At 35.5% G+C, this 16,806-nt stretch overlaps 1 long non-coding RNA gene across 1 annotated transcript; it reads left to right on the forward strand.

Moving 5' to 3' along the window:
* Nucleotides 1–14,804: 14,804 nt before the first annotated feature.
* On the forward strand, nucleotides 14,805–16,172 carry LOC129942493 (uncharacterized). Its single transcript, XR_008781042.1, has 3 exons — nucleotides 14,805–15,549; nucleotides 15,620–15,980; nucleotides 16,041–16,172. It is a non-coding gene; the product is annotated as an uncharacterized LOC129942493 (long non-coding RNA).
* Nucleotides 16,173–16,806: the final 634 nt, after the last annotated feature.

Genomic DNA, 16,806 nt, shown 5'->3' on the forward strand with positions numbered 1-16,806 from the left:
TGAATCTGAAAACGAACATGAAAAGCTAAGAGTACTATCGTCAGCAAAACAATGTATTGGATTAGATGTTGCAGACAGGAGATCATTAGTAAAAATGAGAAAGAGTGTTGGAGATAAAACAGAGCCCTGGGGCATGCCAGCATTTATTTTATGGTTTTCAGACTTGAATCCATCCAATACTACTTGTATTGAACGATCCGAAAGGTAATTAATAATCGATAAGAGAGCTTGGTGCCAAACCCTATCAAATGCTTTTGAAATATCAAGTGCAATAATCTTACTTTCTCCAAAACGATGTAAAGATTTGTTCCACTGTTCGGTGAGATGAATCATAAGATCACCAGTGGACCTATTGCTACGAAAGGCGTATTGCCGGTCATTAAGAAGCTTTTGATCTTCAATATATTTCTCAAGCTGATAAGTAATCAGCGTTTTCATGACGTTGGAAAGAAGGGACGTAAGTGCAATCGGTCGGTAGTTAGAGGGTAAGGAAGATTCGCCTTTTTTGGGAATAGGCTGGACAAATGCCATTTTCCATCCGCTCAGAACGACACCTGAGGAGTAGGACAGATGAAAAAGCTTATGCAGTGGTTTTGCCAGTGTTGAAGAACACCTCTTCAGAACAATAGTGGGGATTCCATCCGCACCAGCGGATTTATGCATGTTTAGATCTCTTAGGACTTAGGAAAAAAGATTGGTCCCATAGAATCACTCGCTCAAGTACTGGTGGAGTCATAACACTCACTGGCATTGTAGAATTGGCGGTGAACTGCCTAGCAAAGAGATTAGCTTTCTCTAAAGAGCTAACAAAAGGAGTGTCAGTGACAACGAGCTTAATAACCGAAGAAGAGGAAGAATTGTTCATGTTTTATACAAATTCATGGATCAACACAACATTTATCATCATTAAACAACTCTTTAGTGGCCTGCGGCAAACGGAGCAGCCGAGTGGATGGTCAAAACCATTAAAAAATCGCTTCTCTGTTCTGAGTAAGAGAATTCGAATTGTCTTTCTCAGTTGGACATGTTCCTGATGGATTACAGATTAACTCTGCAAGCAACAACAGAAGTATCACCGTTCGAGATGATGTTCAATGGGAAGATGAACAATTTCCTTCCTACATTAAATAAACAAAAGAAAAACTTTAACAAAAATGAACAAAAAACAAACTCAAATACAAACACTATGCGGATAAAAAAGACATACAAAACTTTCACACTTTACCATTGGAGATGAAGTTCTCTGCAAGCAGAAGAAAATTAATAAATTAACTCCACCGTTCAATCTCGTGACGCTGAAAATCATTAAAATTATTGGATCACAAGCCTGGGCCAGCAGAAGAGGGGAAAACCCATTTTAAACACTTCTCCAGAAATCAAAACCATAATTCAAACATCCAAGAAAACCTGAAAATAAAAATACATCATAATTTATTCGTCACCATAAATCAATTCAGAATTCCATATTAATAATGAGCCACAACAAATTCGAAATGAACATTTTAATTCTAAATCCGAAACATCAGCTGACATTGACAACCACATCTCAATAAGTACCAGAGATGCTGTTGAGGTTGAAGTTTTCAGGACACCAACAAATTCACCAAAGCCAGTACAACAACCACTCCTATACCAAGGACACAAGCGGACCACTCGAAATCAGATGCCACAACATCTTAAAGATTATGTATTGGAGTAATTTTATTGAGTTATTAATGTACATAATTCTGTTTTATATTTTATTTATAATAATAAGCATTGGAGGAATGTAATGTTCAAGCAATTTGGTATCACCTTACCTTAAGCCAATAAAATATTATTAGAGATACCTTTTATTAATAAATTAGAGCAACGATTCAAATCGTTACAGCTGAAATAAATTATTAAGCACAACACGTCCTTTATTTTCGATCCGTCTTATTACAGTTTAACAAATAGCAAACAACAATAAACCACAACACTATAGGGGCCAACCAGCCAAGGGTGTCAAACAGGTTCGCTATTTCGGATAAGGTTTTCCGTTTAGTGAGCATGGTTTCGACGCTTGTGTCCAAGCTGACCTTGAACTGGAAAGTGTCACTTAAAGGATTCCAGTGGATTCCCAAGGTTTTTATCGTCTCTTTCTTCATTACGTCTTTTTTCTGTTGATTTTGTAATTCGATATATGTATAAATGTATATATGTTGAAGCAGTTTTTCACTGTTAGTAGCCCATTTGCGGAGATGCAAGCCTGCACCACTTATTTTTTTTTAGTTTCAAAGTAAAAATAATAATAGATACAAAAACATAAACATAAATATACAGTACTTGTACACATATATATACACTAATATGCATAGGTATATAAAAAATAATCATAAACATCAGTATGTATAATGTAAATTTCTATTTTGAATCTGCTTGCACTTATTGTTCTGGCATTGGTATTGAATAATTCATTTATCTTGTATGCATTACATATAAAATGTATTTCCATATTGAGTTCAGCTTATAAATGTCCATTTTTTTCTTTACATTAACCAGCTACATGACATTATAGTAATTACATTGTTTATCTATAAAAAAATGCAATAGAATATAAGAATGAAACAACAACAACTTGTGTGTGCTACCACCAAGTTCATAGGCTGGAGTTATAGCTATTTCACGGGGGCCAACCCGATCATCAGACTCCTTTAGTGGTGCTTAATCGCTTTTTGTTCAATTTAATTTTTGAAGAACTTTTGCCCGAGCTGGGCTTGAACAAGCGATCTAGCGTGTGAGGAGCTAATGCACTACGCACTACGCCACCGCACCCACATGAAAGTTGTAAGCCAATTACAGGTTTTTTCGTTCTATCGAACTATACTGAACCGATTAGCATTTTTCTAAGTACACACAAGTAATTGTTGTTGTTTTATTCAGTTTCTTTCTATTATCTCCTCTCTTTTTTTCATAAGCCAACGATTTCGATTGGATTCGTATGAGGAGGGAGATGGGGCGAAAGAGTTGACACGGGTCAAGATTTTTTAATTTTTACAATTTTTGGAGGTTTTTTGTATGAAATTTTATACTCACAGTTTAAAGCAGCTGCTTGCCGAATTTATAATTGAATATAAGAATGAGTATAGTAGTTCAGTATAGTTCGATAGAACGAAAAAACCTGTAATTGGCTTACAACTTTCATGTGGGTGCGGTGGCGTAGTGCGTAGTGCATTAGCTCCTCACACGCTAGATCGCTTGTTCAAGCCCAGCTCGGGCAAAAGTTCTTCAAAAATTAAATTGAACAAAAAGCGATTAAGCACCACTAAAGGAGTCTGATGATCGGGTTGGCCCCCGTGAAATAGCTATAACTCCAGCCTATGAACTTGGTGGTAGCACACACAAGTTGTTGTTGTTTCATTCTTATATTCAATTATAAATTCGGCAAGCAGCTGCTTTAAACTGTGAGTATAAAATTTCATACAAAAAACCTCCAAAAATTGTAAAAATTAAAAAATCTTGACCCGTGTCAACTCTTTCGCCCCATCTCCCTCCTCATACGAATCCAATCGAAATCGTTGGCTTATGAAAAAAAGAGAGGAGATAATAGAAAGAAACTGAATAAAACAACAACAATTACTTGTGTGTACTTAGAAAAATGCTAATCGGTTCAGTATAGTTCGATAGAACGAAAAAACCTGTAATTGGCTTACAACTTTCATGTGGGTGCGGTGGCGTAGTGCGTAGTGCATTAGCTCCTCACACGCTAGATCGCTTGTTCAAGCCCAGCTCGGGCAAAAGTTCTTCAAAAATTAAATTGAACAAAAAGCGATTAAGCACCACTAAAGGAGTCTGATGATCGGGTTGGCCCCCGTGAAATAGCTATAACTCCAGCCTATGAACTTGGTGGTAGCACACACAAGTTGTTGTTGTTTCATTCTTATATTCAATTATAAATTCGGCAAGCAGCTGCTTTAAACTGTGAGTATAAAATTTCATACAAAAAACCTCCAAAAAATGCAATTATTTTCGCGGTCTAAGAAAAAAAGAATTTCTTCGAAGAGTTCGTCCGTCTACAAGTTAATTCCAATACGATCGCGGGGACTTCAAATGTTTAGATTTAATCTCTAACCGAAATAGCATTTGCATTTCCGAACTCACTTTTAATTTCTGCGATCTTATCATAATTAAATTTATTTCTTTTATTATTTTCAATTAAAATAAGTTTATTTGTTGGCTAAGCATATCGTTTTTATAAATATCTATTTTTGCTGGGATTTGACTTCTTGTTTTCCTACCCATTATCAATTCAGTAGGAGACAGTATTGAGTTTTTTATAGGATTATTCCTATATTGAAGTAATGCTGACCATAAACTACTCTTTTCTTAATTGCTTTTCAAAATTAAGTTCTTAGCTACCTACACCATGCGCTTAGCACACCCATTAGACCTTGGCTATCTTGGGCTTGTTGTTGCTACTGAAATATCTTAATTTTTACAAAGATTTTGAAATTCAAACGATCCGAAAACTACATCGCCTGCAATTATAAATCTAGGTATACCATGTGTTGCAAACAGAGATGGCAGAAATGCGATTTTTTGTGATTTACTACATTTGCTACATAAATGAGGTAGGTAATGTAACTAAATGTAGTTAACGTAGTTAAATGTAGCAGACGTAGCGGTAGACGTCAAAACGTAGTTTGAAATGTCCATTCAACCAACAAATTGACAAATTGCATCTAAAATATAACTGTGTAAGTGTGAAAAACTAACTCTCGTTTAATTTGCTTTTTTCTTTCATAAAACTTCGAATTACTGGATTTAGTTCATTTACGCAAGATATTTGGTTCTTATGTATAGTTCAGTGTTTTTCACTCATTAGTCGTTACTTATTCACTCGTTTTTTTAAATTCTTTTTGAAATTTAACGTTTTTTTGTGAAGGTAGCACACGTAACAATTGTAGGGTAGTTAATGAAACAAATCAAACGTGTAGTTTATCTAATTAACTACACGTAGTTTACCGAGTAGATTACCTGACGTAATCTACTCTGCCATCTCTAGTTGCAAATAAAGAAAGTAAATTCTGTATAACAAATTGTTTGGTTTTCTTTTGAATTGGCAATATTTCTAAATAGTTCGTGCAATAATCAGTAACAATGAAATAGTTTTTTCCTTCCAATTCCATAAAATCCATTCCTATTTTGAAAAATGGTATGTCCGCAATTTCATATGAAATCATTGGCTCTTTTTTATTTATTGGCCTGTATTTTTTGACAAATTTTACATTTTTCAATCATGCTCTCTATGTCATCATTGAGAGATGACCAGTAAAATAAGGTGCGAGCGCGTTCCTTAATCTTCTCAACTCCTAGATGGGCACTATGCAGTGTATTTAAAACTCCAGCCCTCAAAGTTGTAGGAACAAAAATTCTGTCTTCCAAAAAGATTAAATCATCGTTTACAAATCAAACATTTCTATATTTCCAAAAATATCTAATATGCTCAAACTACTTTTGATTTGACTACTGGCTATCTTCCTTTAATATACATTTTGAAACCTCCTATTTTACCTTGCTTCGGTTGGCTGGAAGTAATCCCTTAGACTAGATCGGTCGTGGGATCTTGAACCTTAAGGAGTTACAAAAAAAATTATCCAGCCAGCGTCAGGATGTTGATAGACGCGCGAGTAAATTTCCTCTACCCTCCCTACCTTGCTTGCTACTCTCGCCAGAGCAACCCCTTTATCAGGCTTCTTCTTACCTTTCTATCATCTCGAGTCCTCTCCCTTGTTCCTCACCATCATCCTAAATATTAAAAATTTAGTCCTGGCACATTGTGCTATCTCATAAGCTCAATAAATTCTCCACGACTGGTTGATTTGCATGATTTTAAGTAATAGATATAAATATGATTTTTAATTCAATAATATTAATAATATTAATATTAATACAATAAGTAATTCATAGGAAATTCATTAGTTTAAAGTATTCTATTTTGATATTTAAATGTATGGCTTTAGTTAAAATTTATTGATATTTAAAATAAAAAAGAATGTATGACAAGATATGCATGAAAATTATTTAATTATTAGTTTCAACGAGTTGGCGATCTTGCTATAAAAAAAACGAAAATTTAACTCAACACTATACGTAACGAAATTGTATTCCTTTACTACTGATACCTGTAGGTATTCACTTTGTTAATTCAGTCGCGAAATTTTCAGTTCATACAAACAAAATTTTAAATAAAATATAATATATATATACGCAAATTGTACTCAAACAAACTTATTTCTTTTCTTTTTTCTCAGCACTAATATTAATTGAGTGGACCATTTCATTTAAACCTTGTATTTTACCCTTGTTTTATTCATTCCCAAAATTTCTTGATAGTAAGTCTGCAATATATAAGAATTAACCAGGTAAATACGTAAATTTTAAAAGATATTTCTGCAATCTTAACTTCATCCTCTGTAGCTTAGCAGAGGATGAATGAATGGTAATCCTTACGCATAAAACCCATTAGCCGTTTATAATCAGTAATAATTTCACATTATCTTCCATATACATACGCAAGAAATGTTTGGCAAGCAAATACCATGGCTAAAAATTCCTTTTCGATCTGTGCGTATTGCACTTCCGTGCTTGATAAGCTTCGGGACGCGAAACAGACTGGTCTTCCTTTTTGCATAAGTAAACATCCTAGCCCATACTGAGATGCATCAGTTTGTATTGAAATTTTCTATTTTCAATCAAACGGTCGCATTCACTATGCGTTTTTTTGTTCTAGACATTTGGAATAAGTATCTTACCATTGAAAAATAAAATCTTTTGAGAGTAACTCTCTGAACGGATTTGATATCTCCGCTAGATTTGGTATGTATTCTCTCACATAATTTACAAGCCTAAGTAGTTTTTATAATTCATTTTTAGTTCTTGGAATTCCTAATTTATCAATAGTTTCCATTTTTGACTTGTCGCATTGTATTTTTTCCTCATTTATAACATTGCCTAAAACGAAACATTTTTTTGCTTATATTTTACTTTATCTTTATTGAATTTAATTCCTTTTTTAAAGCCCTTTTCATTACCTGCTCTACAATTTCATCATGTTCTCTTTCATTTCCAGCTACTACAAATAAGTCATTTATATTAATAATCAACCCATCAATTCCACTAAAAGCCTTTTCCCTTAGCATTGGATAAGCTTCTGGCGCTATTCTTATTCCAAACGGAAATCTCTTAAAACGGTAAAACCCAAAAGAAGTACTAAAAGCGCAAAGTTTCTTTGATTTTGCATTTAGCTTAATTTGCCAATATCCATCTTTAAGGTCAAAAACAGAATAAACCTTTTTTGTTAACAAATTTTGATTAAATATCTTCAAACGATGGGATTTCGTACAAATTATCTTGGATTGAATCATTAAATGCTTTCAGATCTAAGCAAATTCTTAGCTGTTTGTTGGGTTTCTCGACCAAAACAATATTTGAGACCCACTCTGACGGTTCCATCACTTCTTCTATTATATGCTTTTCAGACAATGGGTCATATTCTAAAAGATGAGCAAGAGCTCAGAGTCTGAGCTGACGAGCTTGAACTCACCGGTGAGATCGATCGAGCAGGGCGGAACTCAGACTCAGTTTTGTATGCAAAAAAACGAGTTCAAGCTCAACAGCTATTACTCGTTGAAATTGAGATCGATCTCAAAGCTCTTTTCGTTGCTTAGTTCTCTAAATCTCTGTTTGATTTGTCCAAAGCATCTCTCTATAATAACTCTTTCTTTTGTCAAAACAGCATTAAAATTACGTTTGATATCATTATTCGTTTCTTTAAAAGGGGTCATTAACCACGGAGTAATGCCATAACCTTCATCACCGAGAAGTATTCCTGATGAGTTATTATTATTCATGTGACTATATAGGAAAGAGTTTTTCAAAATACGGGAGTCGTGTACGGATCCTGGACAGCAAACTTCAACACTTGTAAACTTTTCTTCCGCATTGCATGAAGCTTGAACATTAATGGAGTAGTATCCCTTACGGTTAATGTACTCCTCATGATAGGTCAAAGGTTTCCTTATTCGGACATGAGTGCAATCTAAAGCACCAATTGCATAAGGAAACTCGTACTTCAAGCTCCATAACCTTTGCGCTTCTAGTATTTCTTCCACAGTATGTGGGAATATAATCCAATTCTTGGCCTGGCTTGCAATTTCTGCAGAAACTTACTGCACCACTCTAGAGACCGTAGATTGATGAACTCCAACGTCTTCACCAACTCCTATTTGGAACCCCAGGTCTCCTATGTATCGCAGAAATGTTCTTATTTTTTCTTCATTTGTGAGAGCACCACCACGCGTTTCTGAGCTCGGGCCCAAAAACTCCTCCGTTAACAATCGCACACCTTCTTCACTAAACCGGTACAAACGACGAAAATCATCACCTATTGGATACCTTCTTTCCTTATAATTTCTTTGTCCGACATATTTAATTATAAATTCAGCCATCCTTACGGTTTTATGTAAACTGAGTCCGAGAAATACCATCCTTAACAATTTGTGAGATCGATCTCATGTAACCAAGTGTTTACTCAGCTTTTTGCATATGAAAACGATCTCATCCCTCTGAGATTGAACTTACCAAGTGAGATCTTACTCGGTCAGTAATTATTTTTTTGCATACAACCTTAAGAAAGTTCTCAAAAAAGTGAGTAAAGAGTTTGATCTCATCTTTTTGCATAAGACCCAATGTTTTTATCCTTTCTTTTAAAGGTGCTCGCAACGACAGAGGAATTCTTCTGGCAGGTCGAGCTACTAAACCCGCATTTTTTTAAGTTCAATAATCAAATTTTAACAAAAACACCTTAATCCATCAAATAATTCTGCATGTTTGTCTAAAATATCCTCTGTTTTGCATGTTTGCTATATTATTAATTCTATTTACAAGTCCTAACTCAACACAACTTTTCAAAACCAGTATCGGTATAGTTCCTACATTAACAATATAAAATATGAAATGGGCATTCCTTTTTTCACACAACAATTCATCTTGACGCACCCAATAGTTTTTATTTCAGGCCCTCAATAAGCCTCAAGTTTCTAGCTATTTTGCGCAATTTTCACATTTTCAAACTCTTCCATAAATTTTACTGGCAAAACATTCACATCCACACCCGTATCAAGCTTAAATTTTATGTGTTTTAACTGAACTTGTATACTTTCAAACCATCCAAAGCACGTGTTATTAATATTATTTGCATGCAATTTTTTTACATTTCTTATAATCGAATCTATACAAAAATTACTGTCACTATCGTCACCTGTTAAATGCTCATACTCCAGCAGTCTCTTTTGTAACTTGATGTCATATACTCTTTAAACCCACATTGTGGTACAATTTTTGTATGTCAAATAATAAATAAATCCCGCGCCGTGTCAACAAATTCTTTCAAGTGCAGTGTCCAAAGTCAAAAAACAAAAACATCAAAACCTAAAACCTGTTGTATAACAAAAATTCATAATTAATTAACGAAATGGCAAAAGTTATAATGATAACACAGTGCAATGGATAATCCCTTCTCTCCCTTCCCTCCATCCCTCACAGCCATATTATCTCAATCGATGTAGACATTGCGTACAGTTCTCTTATAGCTATACATTGTTTACATCGATTGAGTTGATGTGTTTTCTAACCGTTCAATACAAGTTGTATTGGATGGTTTCACGTCTGAAATTCATAAAATAAGTGCTGGTGTCCCCCAATGTCCTTATAATTCATAAACTATCTTTTGTCTGTCACTTCTAATCCAATAATTGTTTCGCCGACGACAGTACCCTCAACTTTTCACATCCTTGTCTTTCGGATGTGGAATTTCAACGGCAGCGTATGATAAGCTAATTAAATTCTGATCTTAACAGCATTGTTAATGTTAAATCAAAAACCGTGTAGAATTTAATGCTTTGAAAACTCAATGTGTCCCCTGTCATTAAAGCGTAAATCACTCCCGATGCCGCTATCCATGAGCGGCACTTGCATCTAGGAAACTAATCAACTTTCAGTACTCGGTATGAATATCACAGATCAAATCTTATAGAATGATCACATATTCGATATCGCCAAAAATGCTGCCAGGTGCTTAGGATTTCCCCGACGATGCAAGAAATTTGTCACCCCTTCTGATCTGGCTATAATCTACAAAGCTTTTATGCGTCCAAAGCTTGAATATAATTTGCATATCTGGGCAGGTGCCCCAAAACAAGTTTAAATCTCTTGGATAGAATTCAAAAAAGGGCTTTAAAAATTATAGGCGACAGAACTATAATCAAAACATTTACATCGCTAGTTTCATGCCTTTCGTTGTTTTATAGATATTTTTACAAACAACGTTCTGTCGAATTAGCCAGTTGCATTCCACCCCTTAAACATTTCGCCCGTAATACTCGCACTTCTAGGAATGCTCATCAGTTAACCCTTGAACTCAATTTCGGGCGTACTGTCAAGTATAGAGATTCTTTCTTAAATCGCACATCGAGAATGTGGAATGCTGTGGCCAACACTGTTTTTCCCTCCCATTTTGATGTTCAGAACTTTAAGACCCATGTGCACCGGTATCTGCTTTTAAATCCTTCCATATTTTCCTAACGCGCGCACTGTGTTAAAATATGAACATATAAAGGGTACTAATAACCCCTTGAGTGCTTGTGAATTAAAAAAAAAAAAAAGTGTTTATGCTATTGGTTCAATTATCAATCATGCTTGTGATCCGGGGTTAGTCAGTGCACGCATTGTTATACTGCGGCCAAGTCCGTCTTCGTTGTTTATTTTTAATATGGCTGTTGCAATTATTACATTTTGGTCCTGCTCACTGTGGTTAACTTGTCTGATTGTTTTAAGCATTTTTTTTTGAGTTGATTCTGTTTGTTTGTTTTGGAGGAATCGCTCAGCCCAATCCATGTGTAGAAGGGAATGATTCTTTTTGTTGCAGTAATGGCAATTTCTTTTTTCATTGCTTTTCATGTCGTAAGCAGTTCAAGCAGAGCTTAGCTTGTTTGGAAAGTTGCCATCTTTTTTTTGGTGTCACACTCAAGAATTTTTGACATGTGTATATCTCATGTTCGCCTTCGCAAATGGGGTATTGGAGGTTCTTGGTACCGATGTGAAAGTTGCGAAGGACATCAAGAGCTTGGTAACGTCTTTCTAGAAAATTTCAAAAATGCCTTCAGAATTGGCATTTTTCTCGGTTCTGCTAGCCCATGTTCAAACAGGTTTCTGCCTCAGTATCAAGCATTTTTGTCGTCATGTGATAATTGTTTCCCGTAAATTTTAAATATTATCATAAAAAAAACAAATTATCAATAACAAAACGAAACAAAAAAAATAGCAAACAAAATATTAAGAGTGATGAAAAAAATCAACAAAAATAAAAAAAAAAACAATAAACCACCCCACACTGAATAAACTACAATAAAACAATAACAACAAACAACCAATAAAAAAAATATCATGAACTCAACATAGCACAGTCAGTACCATCCTTCACTTTCCCCTCTTCTCATACAGTCGCATGGTTTAGCATGTGTATCAAATTGCATTGTGTATAATAACTAATGCAATTGACACACAGCCTACATCATCGTCGATAGCAGATTGTTGACAACAAAAATTTTACTGTTTTGCATTAACAGGGCCGGATTCGATTCTTGTCACTACTAAGGAATAACACTAGTAGTGGCGTGTATCGAATTGCATTCTGTGGTCCATATCAGTAATACTTTTCTTATAGTCTTTTGGGTTTTGGTTTTGTTATTCTTTTATTTGCAATGGTTGGAAATTTCAGGGTGGGTTATTGTAATATCGTGGGCTTACAGCGAATTTTCTTTCTGTGTACCCCATACTACTTTACTCCTTGGACAGAATGAGATGCAGCTGTAGCTAAAAAAATAGCTGTAGTATAAGCTGTCAATAAATACGCTCACTAATGTAGCAAAGGTCGCCCACAATGGTGTAACTCTAATGCATTGAACGTTCCCAAAAAAAGTGAAAAGTCAAAGAATGAAATGGGTTTTCCCCTTCTGTCATCTCAAATGTAGCTTGTAGCGCCGCCAAAAGTTAAAGTTGAGTCAACTTGCGCTGCAGCTACAGCTACAGCTACAGCTACAGCTACAGCTACAGCTACAGCTACAGCTACAGCTACAGCTACAGCTACAGCTACAGCTACAGCTACAGCTACAGCTACAGCTACAGCTACAGCTACAGCTACAGCTACAGCTACAGCTACAGCTACAGCTACAGCTACAGCTACAGCTACAGCTACAGCTACAGCTACAGCTACAGCTACAGCTACAGCTACAGCTACAGCTACAGCTACAGCTACAGCTACAGCTACAGCTACAGCTACAGCTACAGCTACAGCTACAGCTACAGCTACAGCTACAGCTACAGCTACAGCTACAGCTACAGCTACAGCTACAGCTACAGCTACAGCTAAAGCTTCTCAGTGTGTCGATGTATAGTATTTTCGAATCTTTTAACTTTGACAGTGCTACAGGCAACAGCTGCAGCTACAGCTACACCATTAAGTTCAGCCAGTTAAACAGGCCAGCTGTATTGGCACTAAGTGGAACGTGGGTGAGGATTCCGATCCCACTGAATTCTTTATTCAAGGGTATAACTTGGTGCCATTACTCATTTCCCAAAATGGTCTTGCCATATACATTAGAAATGATGTTTCTTATCAGTTTTTGCCACAATATGGTCTCTGCACCAATTCTTTTTTCAATTTTATGTGGTTTAAATTTTCCGTGAATAAGCAAATCGTTCGCTATTGTTTCCTTTATCAAAGCCCCAATCTAGACTGTATGTTTTGTCTGATTCCATCCAAAGAATTGTTTCGACCTATCCTCGCACTGAAATCGTTGTCACGGGCGATTTCAATGTACACAATTCTTCATGGCTTTAAAATTCGGGCCAGTCAACACCAGAAGGAGTGTGTGCTGAGATCTTCGCTGAGTTAAACCACCTAACTCAGCTGGTCAACGAACCCACTCGAATATCGGACGTGGTAGGTCCAGCAAAAAACACTCTTGACTTGTTTCTTACTTCTGACCCTGGTAAGTACACTATTAGTGTTCTATCTCCTCTAGGCACATCTGACCATTGTGTCAAATCAGCAAATTTCTCGTTTAAAACTCTCTAGTTAAAGAAAGAGCTCCTAAGAGAACCGTTTGGCAATGCGAGAAAGCCAACTGGCACGGTCTCAACAATTATTTTAGGTTTTTTAACTGATCACTATGCTTACTCGATAGTGATGTTGACGTCAGCGCTGGTATGATCACAAGTTTAATTCTCCTGGGAATGAGAACTTTTATCCCGAATAAGGTTAAAAGCATCAGACCTAAGGAAAACGCATGGTTCGATGCGAGGTGTAAAGAGGTTATTAGGGTCAAGAAGGTAAGTTTCCGTTGTTTAAAGCTTATCAAACTGAGGAAAACCGGAATAAGTTCAAGCAGGCCAGGAAGGCCTGCAACGCTTATATTCGACGGACCAAATTTTTACATGACCAAAAATTACGGCAAAAAATACTGCAATGTCCCAAAGGCAGTACAAATGTTTGGTCATTTGTAAAAAATATGAGGCATTCTTCCTCTTCCTCGGTTCCTACGCTCATTGTGAATGAAACTCCATTTGTAAGCTCTTAAGAGAAAGCTAATCTCTTTGCTAAGCAGTTCGCCGCCAATTCAACGCCAGTGAGTGTTATGACTCCGTGAGTTAATGATTCTAAGGGGAAAATCTTTTTCCGCAATCGTACTGTAGTGAAAATCCTAAAAGATCTTAACATACATAAACCTGCTGGTCCGGATGGTATCCCCGCTGTTGTTCTGAAGAGTATTCTTCATCGCTGGCAAAACCACTGCGTAAGCTTTTTCATCTTTCCTACTCCTCATAATGGAAAACTGCATTTGTCCAGCCTATTCCCAAAAAAGGCGAATCTTCCTCACCCTCTAACTACCGTCCGATTGCACTTACGTCCCTTCTTTCCAAGGTCATAGAAACGCTGATTAATTGGCTTTCGTAGCAATAGGTCCACTGATAATATCATGGTTCATCTCACCGAACAGTGGAGCAAATCTTTACATCGTTTTGGAGAAAGTAAGATTATTGCACTTGATATTTCAAAAGCATTTGATAGGGTTTGGCATCAGGCTCTCTTGTCGAAAATGCGTGCTTTCGGTTTTCATGAATCCCTGCTTCATTGAATTAGTAATTACAATTCGGATCGTTCGATACAAGTAGTATTGGATGGATTGAAGTCTGAAAACCATAAAATAAATGCTAGTATGCCCCAGGGCTCTGTTTTATCTCCAACACTCTTTTTCATTTTTATAAATGATATCTTGTCTGCAATTTCTAATCCAATACATTGTTTCGCTGACGATAGTACTCTTAGCTGTTCATGTTCGTTTTCATGTTCACACTCCTCTACTCAGATGTGGAACTGCAACGACCTAAACAGCATTGTACAATGGGGAATAAGAAACCGCGTGGAATTTAATGCTTCAGTAACGCAATCATAGAGGAAATATATTATCTAGAGTCCCGACTAAATGGGTTTTGCTCTCTTTCAGCCTACAAACTAAATTGAAACAATTTTGCCCGTTAGCATAAGCATGTGGTCCAATTTGAGTTATGTTAAGTTTTGACAGATCAACAGCGAGGTGAGTATTTTGACAATTCTACAAAAATGTAAACAAACCAAAATTCAGTATCAATAATGCAAATGAAGGTAAGACTAAATATTAATTTATTGAAATTAAAATATATAATGAATTTAATGAATTTAATTTAATCCTCAGATAAAGAAGAAACCAAGGATAACGTTGCAACAATAAAAGTGGAAGTGGAAGCACCGAGTAGGAAGCCAGCAACGCCGACATTTTTTTTTGTGGAGTAAATAGGTACAAATTGAAGGTAAATGTGTTCATATTAATTTTTAACTCAAATTATATGAATTTTGTTTTGTTTTGTTTTTTTTTGTAAAAAATTACATTTCTCAACAAGACTTTGTTTCTGGCAATCAAATCGCTCTATTCTGATGGCTTATATCCTCATTTTAAACCCTGTAGGAATAAAAAGGGCCAATCACAACGATGATGCAGAAGTCTGAAAAGCTTCGCTTTGCAACCTATCTGACATGCTTCATTTGACGAGATGGATATACAAGTCGAGAGTTGTTATAAAGTTGAGGAATCTGTCAACTTGGTGGTCATTCATAGCCAAGCCAAATACAAATACAAGTTGAATTAATTTTAGCGTGTGATAGCAGCACCACATTCACGTAATGTGCCACCATCTTTGCAATGCAAAGCACTTCTCTTAGCCAGCTACGGATAGGCGAAAGATCGCAATGTATGCAAGTCCTTCCTCATCATGTGAACAATAGTTAATTTAATCTACAGTCAGTTTTTCAAGACAGTACCTACCACCGAGGATTGGCCAATTGATCTGTTTCACTATGATCTTTTTTGCAGAAATTCACATTTGAATATCTTCCATTTACATTTTTTGGCGAACTCTGTGATGTAGTTGGTGAGGATGTGTTTATAAATAATAGAATAAGAACTATCTTAATTTTCGCTTTTTCTAATTTAAATTGTAGGTCTCTGGAATTCAATTGAAATACCTTCCTTCATTCATGATGTATTGCTTTCAATGCCGTCAATATCTTCAATTCAATTCTGCCTCTTGTTACCAACGAAGAAGGAGACAAGTTAGGAAAATCTGCTGGCGATGATATTTGGCTGGACGAAGAGAAAACGTCGCTTTTTGCTCTTTATCAGTTCTTTTTGAAAATGCCAGATTCTATAGTGGAGAATCTTCTCAAGTTGTTCACGTTGTTCAAGTTGTTTTATCCCACTGGAAAAAATTGCATTTCTCATGGAACAACACAAAAAAATCACCAGAGAAGAGAAAAGCACAAACGATTCTAGCTGAAGATGTGACGTTTCTAGTCCATTGAGGTGATTTTTAATAAACAAATAAATCACTTCTTTTAGCTTTTAGAGTTTTTCTCATTTCAGAGGCGGGTCTAAAACAAGCCGAAAAAGTCACAGAAGCGCTCTACAAGGCAAATGTTGAAGGAATAGGTGAACTGAATTACAACTAAATCCCATCTTTAAGATTTTTCCAGAGCCTGGACTATCCATTCTTGATCTGGCACTAAAAGCTTAATTTTTTACAACAGAGAGTAAGTGAAAAATGTTATGTTTTTGTTTGAGGTAATTTATTTTATAATTAAAAATCTTCTTTCAGCTGATACGATGAGAATCATCACAGCTGGAGGGTTCTATATTAAGCAATAGCGAACTCAAAACTTGGCACTAACATCACACTAACTCATCAGCACTAACATCACATACCATTTCTATTTATTAGTTCAAAATGTTAAATGTCTTATTTTTGTTGGCAAGGATGAGCATATGAATAAAATCAAATTGTTTAGCTTATATCCATATTAAATTTTACATTAATTTAAAGTCATTAATAATAATATTGTATTCTTTTTTGTGATTAAAAAAAATAATTTGAATCATTAAACATGTAGACTTCCTGGTTTATTAATCATGTTTATATTATATTTTAAATACAATGAAATTAATTCAAATGTTTTTAAATTCCATTCGGCACTCAACGTTATAATTAGTGACATAATATACATACATGTAAGGTTTTTTTAGGCTCACTAAATTCATGAAGTAGTTTTTTTTTCAAAAAAAAATGTGATGATTTCCAAATCTACAATATTTTTTTAATATTTCGCTTAAATTTGTTTCGTACTTTTCATCT

Source organism: Eupeodes corollae, chromosome 1 (assembly GCF_945859685.1).
Source record: "Eupeodes corollae chromosome 1, idEupCoro1.1, whole genome shotgun sequence".
In the NCBI taxonomy this organism is placed as follows: domain Eukaryota; kingdom Metazoa; phylum Arthropoda; class Insecta; order Diptera; family Syrphidae; genus Eupeodes; species Eupeodes corollae.